This window comes from Camelina sativa, chromosome 3, assembly GCF_030686135.1.
Source record: "Camelina sativa cultivar CO46 ecotype springtype chromosome 3, ASM3068613v1".
NCBI lineage: Eukaryota > Viridiplantae > Streptophyta > Magnoliopsida > Brassicales > Brassicaceae > Camelina > Camelina sativa.
In genome coordinates, this window is record NC_141882.1 from 28,610,548 (window position 1) to 28,622,232 (window position 11,685).

The 11,685-nt window shown below is 35.3% G+C and overlaps 1 pseudogene; it reads right to left on the reverse strand.

Annotated features, from left to right (window-relative positions):
• Window positions 1-8,890: 8,890 nt before the first annotated feature.
• LOC147947805 (putative LRR receptor-like serine/threonine-protein kinase At1g51810) lies at window positions 8,891-11,685 on the reverse strand (annotated as a pseudogene).

The window sequence follows — 11,685 nt, forward strand, 5'->3', positions numbered from 1 at the left end:
GAAGTTAATCTTAAAGGGGGAGTCTAGAACTTAGGGGGAGTGAACTGGTGTTTTATTTTTCTTGTTTATTCCAGTAACTCACTCTTTAGTTTTATCTTTTCTGTTTCTGTCTTCTCTGTTTCCTTGTTCGCCCTGAGAAATTGCGTGTGTAATCGTTGTGTCTGGACACAGTTTATTGACGTAATGAAGCAAGTATTAACATCTTTTGGTCTTTGAATATTGTTATTATTGAGGGGATATGATGTGTGCTTGTGAGTGTCCAAGAGGTTTCTTGTAGGTATGCTTGAAACGAGAAATTGAATAAAAAAAAGGGGGAGATTGTGTGTGCAGTCTTTATGAGCATCATAAGTCTACGAGTTTGTTGGAACAAGGCGGATGCTGTTCCATGTCAAAGGAGTATTCATCAAGCAATAAGTGATGACGTGGATTTAGCGCCAACTGGAGTGATGACAAGAAGGAGATCACAGAGTACATTCTGTTTGAGAGGAAGATATTCTCTTGGTGATTTGGAGGCATTCAAGATCGTGTAATCCAACCTAGAAGATCCATGACGTACTATGTCTATAAAAGGAAGACGACAGGGATCAGCTAGGGTTGGCCGTTTAGTGAGGAAAAAGCTAGAGAGAAGTTTTTTCATTGAGAGAGAGTAGGATTACTCTGTTTACGGTAAACTAGATAGATAAGGGAGAAGCTTTTCTTTGATCTGTTCTAGTTAAGGGGTAGAAATCTAAGGTGGCAATCTAAAGTATTTTAGGTATTGTGTAAACTTAATCAAGGGAGTTGTAAACTAATTTATCAGATTTCTAATAAAGTGAAAAGCTCAGTGTTTCTGAGTACTTGGTGAGTTTAAAATTACACGATATTTCTATAGGCCGTCTCATATTTTAAAATTACACGATTAATAAATTTACCTTTAATTTTAGTTTAAATAACAACATAGATTATAAAAAAAAAAAAAATATAAAACAAGTTTGAGATTTCATCAATATTATCACATACTTTTAACCCAAAATATTGGGGGAAACAAAATATTTAAAGTACACTTTATTTTTTTTTGAGAAGACGAAGCTGAGGTTGCATCATAAAATTAATATCTGAAAATAACATATAATGTTTTAGAAAAATATGTAACTTGGATTAGTGAACCTATATTCATTGTCGGGTTTAACTGTTTCACCATTTGTAACATCCGCGAACCAAAATGTGAGTTTTGGGGATGGGTGCCGATCGACACCAATATTGGTGTCGGTCGACACCAGTAATTTCTGCTTCGTTTAGATTGATTTAATTGTCGATTTGAGTCGGTTTGGTTTGAGGAAACAATATAACAGGGTTACTTAAGTGGAAATCGACGAAAAAGGGTTTTGGGGAAGTTTTTGTTTGTCGCCGTTCCATAGTTTTGAGAGAGAAAAGAGAGAAAAGTGTTATCTTGGGAGTTTGGTTATTTTTGGGAAGATTGTTGGCGTTTCTGGTGAGAGCTGAAGCTAGGAGGGTGTGAGAAGCTTGCTAGGAGTGTTGGATTCGTCACTGTTGGTCAGAAACTTCCTGCAAAGAGGTGAGTGCATGACCATCGCTTATATAAGATAAGATCTCTAGGTTTTCTATGATTTGTTGCTTATGTGATTGTTTCCTTTGAGTTCTCTATGGATTTCGCGGCTGTTGTGGCTGGGTTTTGCTTCTGAGGATGCATGTAGCGGATGGGAGAAGCTTGGAGGCAGGATTCAGAGTTCCTGATCGAAGGAAATCGATGCTCGGCATCAGTGTCGATCGACACCTGCTAGGGCATCGGTCGACACCAGCGCGAGGACGATTCGATAACTTTAGCGAGGCTCGATCGACACCATGTGGAGGTGTCGTTCGACACAAACTAGGGTTTTGGGAATGTCGAGAGTGTTGGTCGACACTTGATTGCTAGTGTTGGTCGACACTTGATTGTCAGTGTCTGTCCACACCCTCTGTGTCGGTCGACACCCTTCTTCAGTTGCGACGGATGCATATGCTTTATATATTGCCTAGTTTTTTTTATTGAGTGTTGTTTGTGGCATGTAGAGATCTTATTGCTTGTGTGTATAGCCTAATAGATGAGAAGATTGCCTCACCGAGTATTTATCAAATACTCATGCATCTCAATTTGTGTTGTGGTGCAGGTAAAGGCAAAGTGTGATCGTGGAATTGATATGCTCAAATTAAACCCTAGAGCTATTCTCTCAAATTAAGAGATCACTATAGTACTGAAGGGTCGAATTCCACAGAGACTCAAGATCAAACACAATTGATTATAGAGTTTTATTATTACGCTAAACAAATTGATTTAAAGTAAGAAAAACAATGCAAAATATTAAATAAAACCTGTGAAAATTCAAGGGATTAAAAAGCTAGGTCTAGGGAATTTCTCAAGTAATTATGAAATATCAAATCAATAAATTAATTAGGAGTCAAGCAATTAAAAATCAGATCTAGAACTACAAACTCAATTGTAAAATAAATCGGTTCTCATTGCAAATATTATCTAAATTCAAAAACAGAAAATCAAAATCTCTTTGTAAAATTCTAGGTTAAAAAATCAGCTTTAAAAAAAATAGGTTTAGATTTGTTCACAAAATTACTAAATCAAATCTCTTTGCAGGAAATAATTTTATCAATTTATTTTCCTAGAGTATTAATTCTAGATGGCCAATCAAGGATTAATATGAAGAACAACCAAAGATGAAGATCTAGAAATATAATATTCCTAAATAAACATATCTCATAATCCATAAAAATCCTGTAAAAGCCCTGAACCTAATAAACAAACTACTTAGACATATTCAATGAAACAAAAGACAATAATGTGCAATAGAAATTAAAAGAGTAAAGAGGGAGTTTAGAAATTCTTCTCTCTACAAAAGAGTTCAGATCTCTCTCCCAAAAGCTCTCAATATCTTCCAGAGTTGCAGAAAATAAAACTTGCTAGAACAAAACTTAAGGGTTTCTCAAACCTAAAAATACTATGTTTATATATCTGTCCTAAAACACGTCTAGAGACTAATGATGCAAATACGGAAAACTTCGGGCAACGTTGTAAAACTTCCAAATTTGAAGACTTGGCTTGACTTGCATGGGTGTCGACCGATGCTCGTATGATGTCGGTCGACGCTGTTCATATACTCAAACTCCAAATTGATTTCCTCCGGTTAAATGCTCAAAAACCATCCAAATTGCTCTATTTCGCTCCATCTGTGCCAAAATCCTAGAAAACCTGTAAAGACTCTAAAACATCCTAGAAAACGAATCAATAGACTCAAAAAACGCATTTATATCATGATTAAAAACCGTAAAAACCATGATATATCAGGAATCAAGGCGATAAAGAGGAGGATGTTCTAGTGACTCGATTGGTTGTTGTCTGGCTTTGCTAGGTTGCTAAAGTTGAGTCATTAGAATGTGGTTTAGGTTGCTGGTTCTTTGATTCATATTGTTTGGAGTATTGGTTTAATTGTTACAGGTTATTTGAGTAATGGTTATTTATTGGTTTAATGATATTGGTTATGTTATCTGCTGTTATGTGCTTATGGCTAGGTGGCTAGTGGGTATGAGACCACTAGTTTAGACTATTATTATTATTTTTATAAAAAAATGGGTCATGTCATTTCACCATCTAAGCATTATTGAATTAATCAAAAATTCTATTATGGCAGGTGATGCACTTGGACAACCCCGTTTTAGTGACATAGCAATAAAAATGTTTATGAAACTTTGTATATTTACATTTAATGTGGGGTATCAATATATTTAAATGATCTCTATAATTAGCCCAACAATCGACATTCGACATTAGAACTTTTAGAAATATGTTTTCAAGGGATATGAATATGGAATGAAGTATTCTAGGGATAAAAGGTAAGAAGATTGTCGACTCTTCTAATGAGTTTCTTAAGTCATTTTTGATTACCATGTGATATATTGTTTATTTGCCAAAAAAACATTATTGTGTTACTAGACAATATATGTTATATATAGATTAGTAAAATAAGTATGGTTTTAATATAAATTTATCTTTTAAACTTCAAATGATTATATTTATATTTAAGGATTTTTATTGATAAAAAAATTAAAACTAAAACCCTGCGAAAATAGATATAACAAAAAAATATTATCTTCAACAATATATATGTTTTATATCAGTACATACCTTAATAAAGTAAGTTTAGTATTTATGTAGATTTACACTCAAAAGTTTGAATGATTACATTTGAAATCAAAAACTTATATTGATAGAAAATATTTTAAATTAAAATTCTGCACATGTGCGGGTACAAATTATAGTATTTTATTAAAATAAAACAGAACATGTGATGTGATTGAATTGCATTTTGTAAATTTAACTTGGTGATCTGATGGTCATATATCTCTTTATTTTTTTAGGGGCAATTATAAACACAGTGGCATTCTTCTATCGTGCTCCGCTGCGTGATCTTCCCGTTTGATCGGCCTTTGGCTTGGGGGCAATTTAAACACAGTGCTACCGATCTCATTGGGGTCTTTACTCTTACAAACAAGGGCACACCCTTTAATGATACATGTACTTGCATCTACAAAAGTTTTTCCTCTTGGTGTCTTTTTGTGATAGTATTCATTTGGAAGGACTTCAAAACACAATTTGTGACCCATTGTTTCCTTTAATTACCATCACGCCTATTATTATTTAAGACATAAAAATCAATTTATATTTTTTTAAACAAAACATATATATGTATTAATGTAATGTTTGGTTGACAAAAAAAAACATATATATGTATTAAATTGTCTACTAAAATTTCTTATATTAATAAAAGGCACATATATACACGTATACAGTTGATTTTTTGCGAATAATTTATCATTATAACTATAATAACAATAATCATATAGTTCTATAACTATGATATAAATGTATATAAAAGTATAAAAATAAATCTTTATGAAATAATATAAACCGTATATCGTTTTCATGCTTCTTTTTTTGTTATATATCTAAAATATATTTAGTTTCTAACATATTTAAACGGTTGTCAATATAATATATTCAAACGGTTGTAAATGTAGAAATACACACCCTATAGCAAGGATGGTGAAGATAGTTAAAATGGTCACCGAGATTTCATTGGGTCTACTCATCTTTGCTATCATAAATATATGATCTTGTTTAAAAGTGAACAAAATTTACAAGTATTTATAACAAAAGTTACATGCATGTGTCTAATTTTAGTACCTCGGTAAGTCTTACACCACGTTAAAATTTGTTGATAAAGACATGGTTCTCCATTGATTCGATCTTTTTGCTAATATAGACTTACGATGGTTCTCCATTGATTCTATCTTTTTGCTAATATCTTTTTTTCTATCTATATTTAGTACATCGTAAGTCTTACACCTCCTTAAAATTTTGTGATAAAGACATGGTTCTCCACTGATTCTAACTTTTTTGCTTGTCTAACTAAGTATGAGAAAGTTTTAGAATCACACAATTATATCTGTTAACCACACCCCATTAAACTAAAATATAAAAATTTAAATATCGGCCGGGATTAAATCAAGAAAGAAAAAATAACAGAAAAAAACAAAAGTCAGCAAATTTAAAACGAGCTACTAGAGATTGTTTAAATAGTGTGAAATGAATTTGACATAGCAGGTGATTATATCCTTATGGTAAAAAAGAGTGGAAACTTTATGGCATAACAGGTGATTGCATTGTCTCACATGAAGTGGTGTTTCAAGAATCTGAATGTCCCTTTATTTCTATTGGTGAAAAGCAATCTTAACATAAACTATTCCTCACTAATTAACTATTCCTCTGTTTCGTCGTAGTCTTAACATAAATGTGGCACTCGTTGTACAAACGTTATTTTCTTTTGAAATCTAATTTAATATTTGTTTTCAAAAAAAAAAAAAAAACAATCTGGTCTACTTTCTTCTATAATACCGGTAGGTGCTTATTATGATGTTAATATTTTTGGCAAATGCACAACCCGTTCTTTCTTAGATGCTAGAAGTAATGGGGAGTCCTAAAGTCTAATAAGTGGGAATTGATTTTGTTACCCCGCCAGTGATTACCCTTCATGTTATAGTGGCTGAAACTATTGATGTAATTGTTTGGGTGGTTTCTGTGAATAAGTGACCCAAATGCAAGTATGGGAAAGCCTCTAAAGCAACTAGAAGGTTCAAGAGAAGCTTACTCCTTTGGCATGTGAGGAACGTGTTTGTGGGTGTTAGGAATAAGTCACCAACTTAAGGGATAGAAAGGTCTTTTATCCTGAGTCATGTATTTTCTTTTTATTTTTGTTAAAGGTATTCAATATTATAAATAAATGTCTAATGGGTTATTTTTGGATTTAGGCCCATTACAATCTTCTTAGAACCTAAACCATACACATCAAACCAAACAAAACCGTAAATCAAAATTGACCCGGGTTTATTTATTAACGAACCGCAATCAAACCGGTCGCTCTGTAACCCTAATCCCCCAACTGAAGAACTCAGTTGAAGCTGCCGTCTATAATATTGCGGATGCTCATCGGAACAGGACCTCCGCTAAGCCTGGACGACATGAGTCAAACGGAGATGGTGATCCAAAACCCGTTGTCATCCCGCCACCGTAGAGCAGCTTTGAGGAGGAAGAGGAGATCCGAGCTTCGATTGTTGAAGAGATTCAGGCTCATATGTGAGAGAGAAAAGGCAGTAGGGAGTAGATCTGAAAACCTTCGATGGTGGCATAGCTCTTCCTAGCCATAGACGACCTCCCCCATCGAACAACAGCCCTGAAAAGCCTCTAGAATCTCCAGTCTTCAGATCTAACCACCTTCCTCTCTCGATCCTTGCCGTGAATGAAACGACCCGACCATTTTTTTTTAAATACAATATATAATTAAGCATCCCATACTACTTAATTAAACCAACCCAAACCACAAAAACATCATTTAAACCAGCAATAACCATCTTACACGGCAGAAAAATAAAAATAATACCAAACCAACATATCATTAATACAATAACATTCCTAACCATTCTACCCAGCAACCTAACATAACTCTAACCAAGGTTCTAACACATAACCATAAATAACCAACAACACACAAATGAGACCCTAGATCATCCTCCTCCACACCGCCTTGATTCCACGTTCACACTTTACCTTTACCTGCACCGCAAACACAAATTGAGATGCATGAGTATTTAATAAACACTCAATTAGGCCATCCTCCCATCTACTGGGCTATACACACAAGCAACTGAGATTCTATTATTAAAGCCAACAACCAAAACACAAACAACACAACAAACCAGGAAAACAAGACTCGGTTAAGTCTGGTGTCGATCGACACTAGGCCGGTGTCGACCGACGCTAACGCGTCGCTGGTGTCGACCGACACTAAGTCGGTGTCGACCGACACTTAACCAACATGGTGTCGACCGACACTAACTGGTGTCGATCGACACCACTTTCGCAGACACGATCTCCACGAAGCCGAATGACGAACCTCCTTTCCAAACCGCTTCCAAACCGTCCCAAACTCTTCCAAACTTCTCAGGAGCCTATGGGAACATGAAAACAACCAACCCACACAAGAAAAACACCACAAACACAAAGAAACAGCTAAAACAACAGAGTTCTGAGGCTTAGATCAGCCATGGTCAAGCACTCACCTCTTTTGCAGGAAGATTCTCACTCAACAACGACGAATCCCACACTTAGAAGCCTTCTCCTTCGTTCCTAGCACAAGATCTTCACTCCACAGCAACAAATCTCTCCAGAGCAGCCAAGTATCTCACAAATCTCTCTCAAAAACGTTTTCTCCTTCTTCTCTCTGCTTCTCTGTCAAAAATGGCTCCAAGGACAAAATAAGTCGAGTTCCCCTTTTAAACTCGAGTTTAGGGCTTCCCCTAAACCAACCACGCAAACCGGACAATTAAAATCAAACCGATCGAACCGTCTGTAAACGGTGTCGACCGACACCACAAGTGGTGTCGATCGACACCCTAACCAAAATTCTAGAAATTGGCTTGCGGGCGTTACAGTGAAACCCCCTCTTCTACTCCACGTCGCATCACCGCCGATAGAGCTTTTACCGTTGGTGTGTCGAGGAAACTTCTCCCTTCCACTGCTCCCTTGATTTTGATAAGAAAGCTTCACTTTGTTGATGCAACAGTTTACAGATGAAGCACCATGAGCCTTGGGGCTCTCTTCCGCGCCGGAATCGACGGAGAACCCCCACCGACGGTGCAAGAGTTTGTGATCAGAAGAAGAAAAACTTTGGGAGAGAAAATCGCCGCGAGTGAGATCCACGCGCCTGCGATTTTCTCTTTTGGGTTTTTAAGCCATGTATCTTCTTCCTCCTCTTATCTTTTGGTTACGAGAGTCTCGAGTTTGTTGTAACAGAAGAGCGAAGCGTCAAAGTGACGACGCGAGAGAAGTGACTATAGAGAGTTAGAGAGAGAGAGAGCTTGATTGGGTTGGTGAGTGGGAAAGCTTGAGAGTGGTTCCAAGTGTAATCCGGTGAGAGATTGTAACGGTCGAAGCTCTGGTTTGAGCCAAGTTATAGTGGATATCGGAGTTAACCTCCAGCGAGATGTAGGGTTCCAAGTGATTAGGAAATCAAGTTGATAAGAAAAATAACTAAAAGAAAAAAACATTTTTTTCTTATGGAATTTGAAACCTTTTCTCCAAGTGATTAGGAAATCAAGTTGTTACATTGGAAACCTAGAGGAGTTAAAAGATTTCAAGAGATTGAAAGAAAGATCGTGTGTGCTTATGTGATCAAGCGTTGGATTCTTTGGTGACAAAAACAAATACGAACACAGCAGGTGGTGAATTCCATACCGATAAATCAATAATAATAAAACACTACTGTGGGGAATTCATCATCATCGACCTCTACCGAGCAATAGGGTTCACTTCAGTTCCAAAGATCATGCACACTTCCCTGGAACTCATTGAATGCATATCTTGGCTTTCAAAGGCCTCAAAAACAACTTGAGACATGGTTGGTCTTGTCACTGAAGATGGATTTCAGACATGACATTGCTAGTTCAACAACTTTCCAAACAGAACCAGAATCATAGTCTCCATAAAGATTTGGATCTATAATACTTTTGATGTCTCCTCTCGCAAGCATTATTCCCCACCCACTCTGAGATATGTCTCTTTTCGCGGTTTTGGTCTATCACAGGCTGGTTTGTAATAATCACCAATAGTACAATTCCAAAACTATACACATCACTTTTTTCCGTCAGCCAATTTGTTCGGTAATATCTGTAACATAGTTCAAGGTGGAAGACTATTTACTTAATCCTTGTTAAAATAAAACAAAATCTAAAAAATATATTTTCATACTTAAGGTAATACTTACTCAGGATCGAGGTATCCAATAGTTCCAGCAACAACTGTTGATACATGAGTACTTTCCCCTTCGGACGGAAATGATCTCGAAAGCCCAAAATCAGCAAGTTTGGTATGGAAATGTTCATTCAACAATATATTTGTGGTTTTGACATCTCTATGAACCATTAGTGGTTTGCATCCATTGTGCAAGTGCTCTAAACTTATGAAATTATATCGTTCTCACAAAGTTTAAATCAGTTAGATGAAATAAACAAAGAAATAATATGATGAGTATTTGAGAACTCAAGACAAACCTTGTGCAGACTCGACAACTATCTTTAGTCTAGTTCCCCAATTCAGTATATAGCCACCGCATTTTCCTATGTATTTTAGATATATAATTAATGAGTACTAGATTCTCACATATAATAGTAGACAATCGTCAAAATATTCTTATTGTGGTTGGTTCAATGGAAAACTAACGTATTTCGAAAATATATTTATTGTGTGACTTAACCAAACAATAGACATATAACTTACCAATCAATACCCAAAAAAAAAAAAATACCCAAAAACCCCAAAATATTCATTGATATTATTATTTTTTACTTTTTATTAAAAAAAAGTATCCAAAATATTGACAGAAATACTGATTGAACAACTCTAGGTACTATGGATGGACAAATAAAAAAAATAACAAAATTGGTCAATCTACAAACATGTTTGAATCTCAATCATTCGTTTTCCTCTTACTCGGAAAGGATTCAAACATGACTATTTTAATCTAGTAATAGTTTTTTTGAAATATATTTTCTTTAGATTATAATGATGTCAAAAATTTTTGTGTTTATCATTAGTTTTCCACTTTTTTATTTATTATCAGAGCAATAATAAGAAAAATGAAGAACATCATTAATTGGCTTGTATAAATTATTTTGAATAATTTTATGCCTAGTGATTTACGTTGTTGTGCCATAACCAAGATTCAAAACCTATAGTGTGTTGTAGAGGACAATATATATATATTGAGATTTTGAAGTGTTCAACACTTTGGTTTGATATAATTTCACTAACATGTATTGTTATTGAAAACAAAATATGTTGTCTTTGTAGTGGGAAAATATTATATTTACCTGACATATGCTCATCTAAGTCTCCATTGGCCATGTATTCGTAGATGAGAGCAAATTTATCTCCTTCACAATACCCGACGAGGCCTACCAAATTCTTGTGATGTACTCTAAGAAGAAGTTCCTCCTAATGTACTATTTGATACATGAAATTAGCTTTAAAATGAGTCTTGAATGTTTCATATACAGTTTTACTATGGGTGTTGGTATATACCTCAGCTTTGAATTGTTTATATCCTTGAGCTGATGAATGGGAAAGCATTTTAACAGCAACCTGCTCTGTACCGTTTACTGAACCATAATATACAATTCCAAATCCTCTTTTGCCAAGAATTTTTTGGAAATGGTATGTCATGGTTATGACCTCAGAATACGTAAATTTTGTATACGTTATCATTATTGTCGGTTCAGATGATCTAACGTCCGAGGGTAGCATACATGATGTTGGAGCTAATTATGCGAGGAAAATATTCAAAAGAAACTATGTAAGTTTTATGTGTATTCATAATATAATTAGTAATATATTGATAGGTGAACATATTGTGCCTACCTTCATCGTTTGATGGGTTTTTCTTTTGAGTAATAAACAATATGATTAATGCAAGAATGAGGGCTACCACAGAAGCAATTGATGCTACAATTGGGATTGTGATGCTCTTTTTCTGTCGTCCACCCTCTCCATTTTTGTTTACACAGGACTCCAATGTGCAATGAAGTTTTGGATTGCCTCCAATGCTTTAGATTGCAAGTGTTGTTCAAGAAAATTAGTTTATCATAGAAAATATTTTAAGATCAAACAAATACAATACACAAATTCTTACTTCAATTTCAACAATTTCTTCTCAAGAAGCTTTTGAGGAACTAAGCCACTAAGATTAGTCCCACTTAAGTGTCTGTGTTATGATAGACACAAAGATCAAACATAATTCTCTGTTTTATATAGAGGACTATCATGGGTAACTTACGTGACCACGAGCGATTTTGGCGTCAAGGTCAACTATACCACCTTGACCTTGACCTTGACCTTTAATTAAAGGTGGTAGAGTTGACCTTGATGTCAGGAAAGTATCTGAGCGTCCACTCCGGTTTATTGTATAATGACTCGAGTTCCTTGCCGATTCTACCAATTTTCCCGCTTTGGAAAAAACCGTTATCTGATGTATATGTAAAACCGGTAGAGGATTCATTATAAGGCGAGCCTTGAAAGGACAAGCCCAT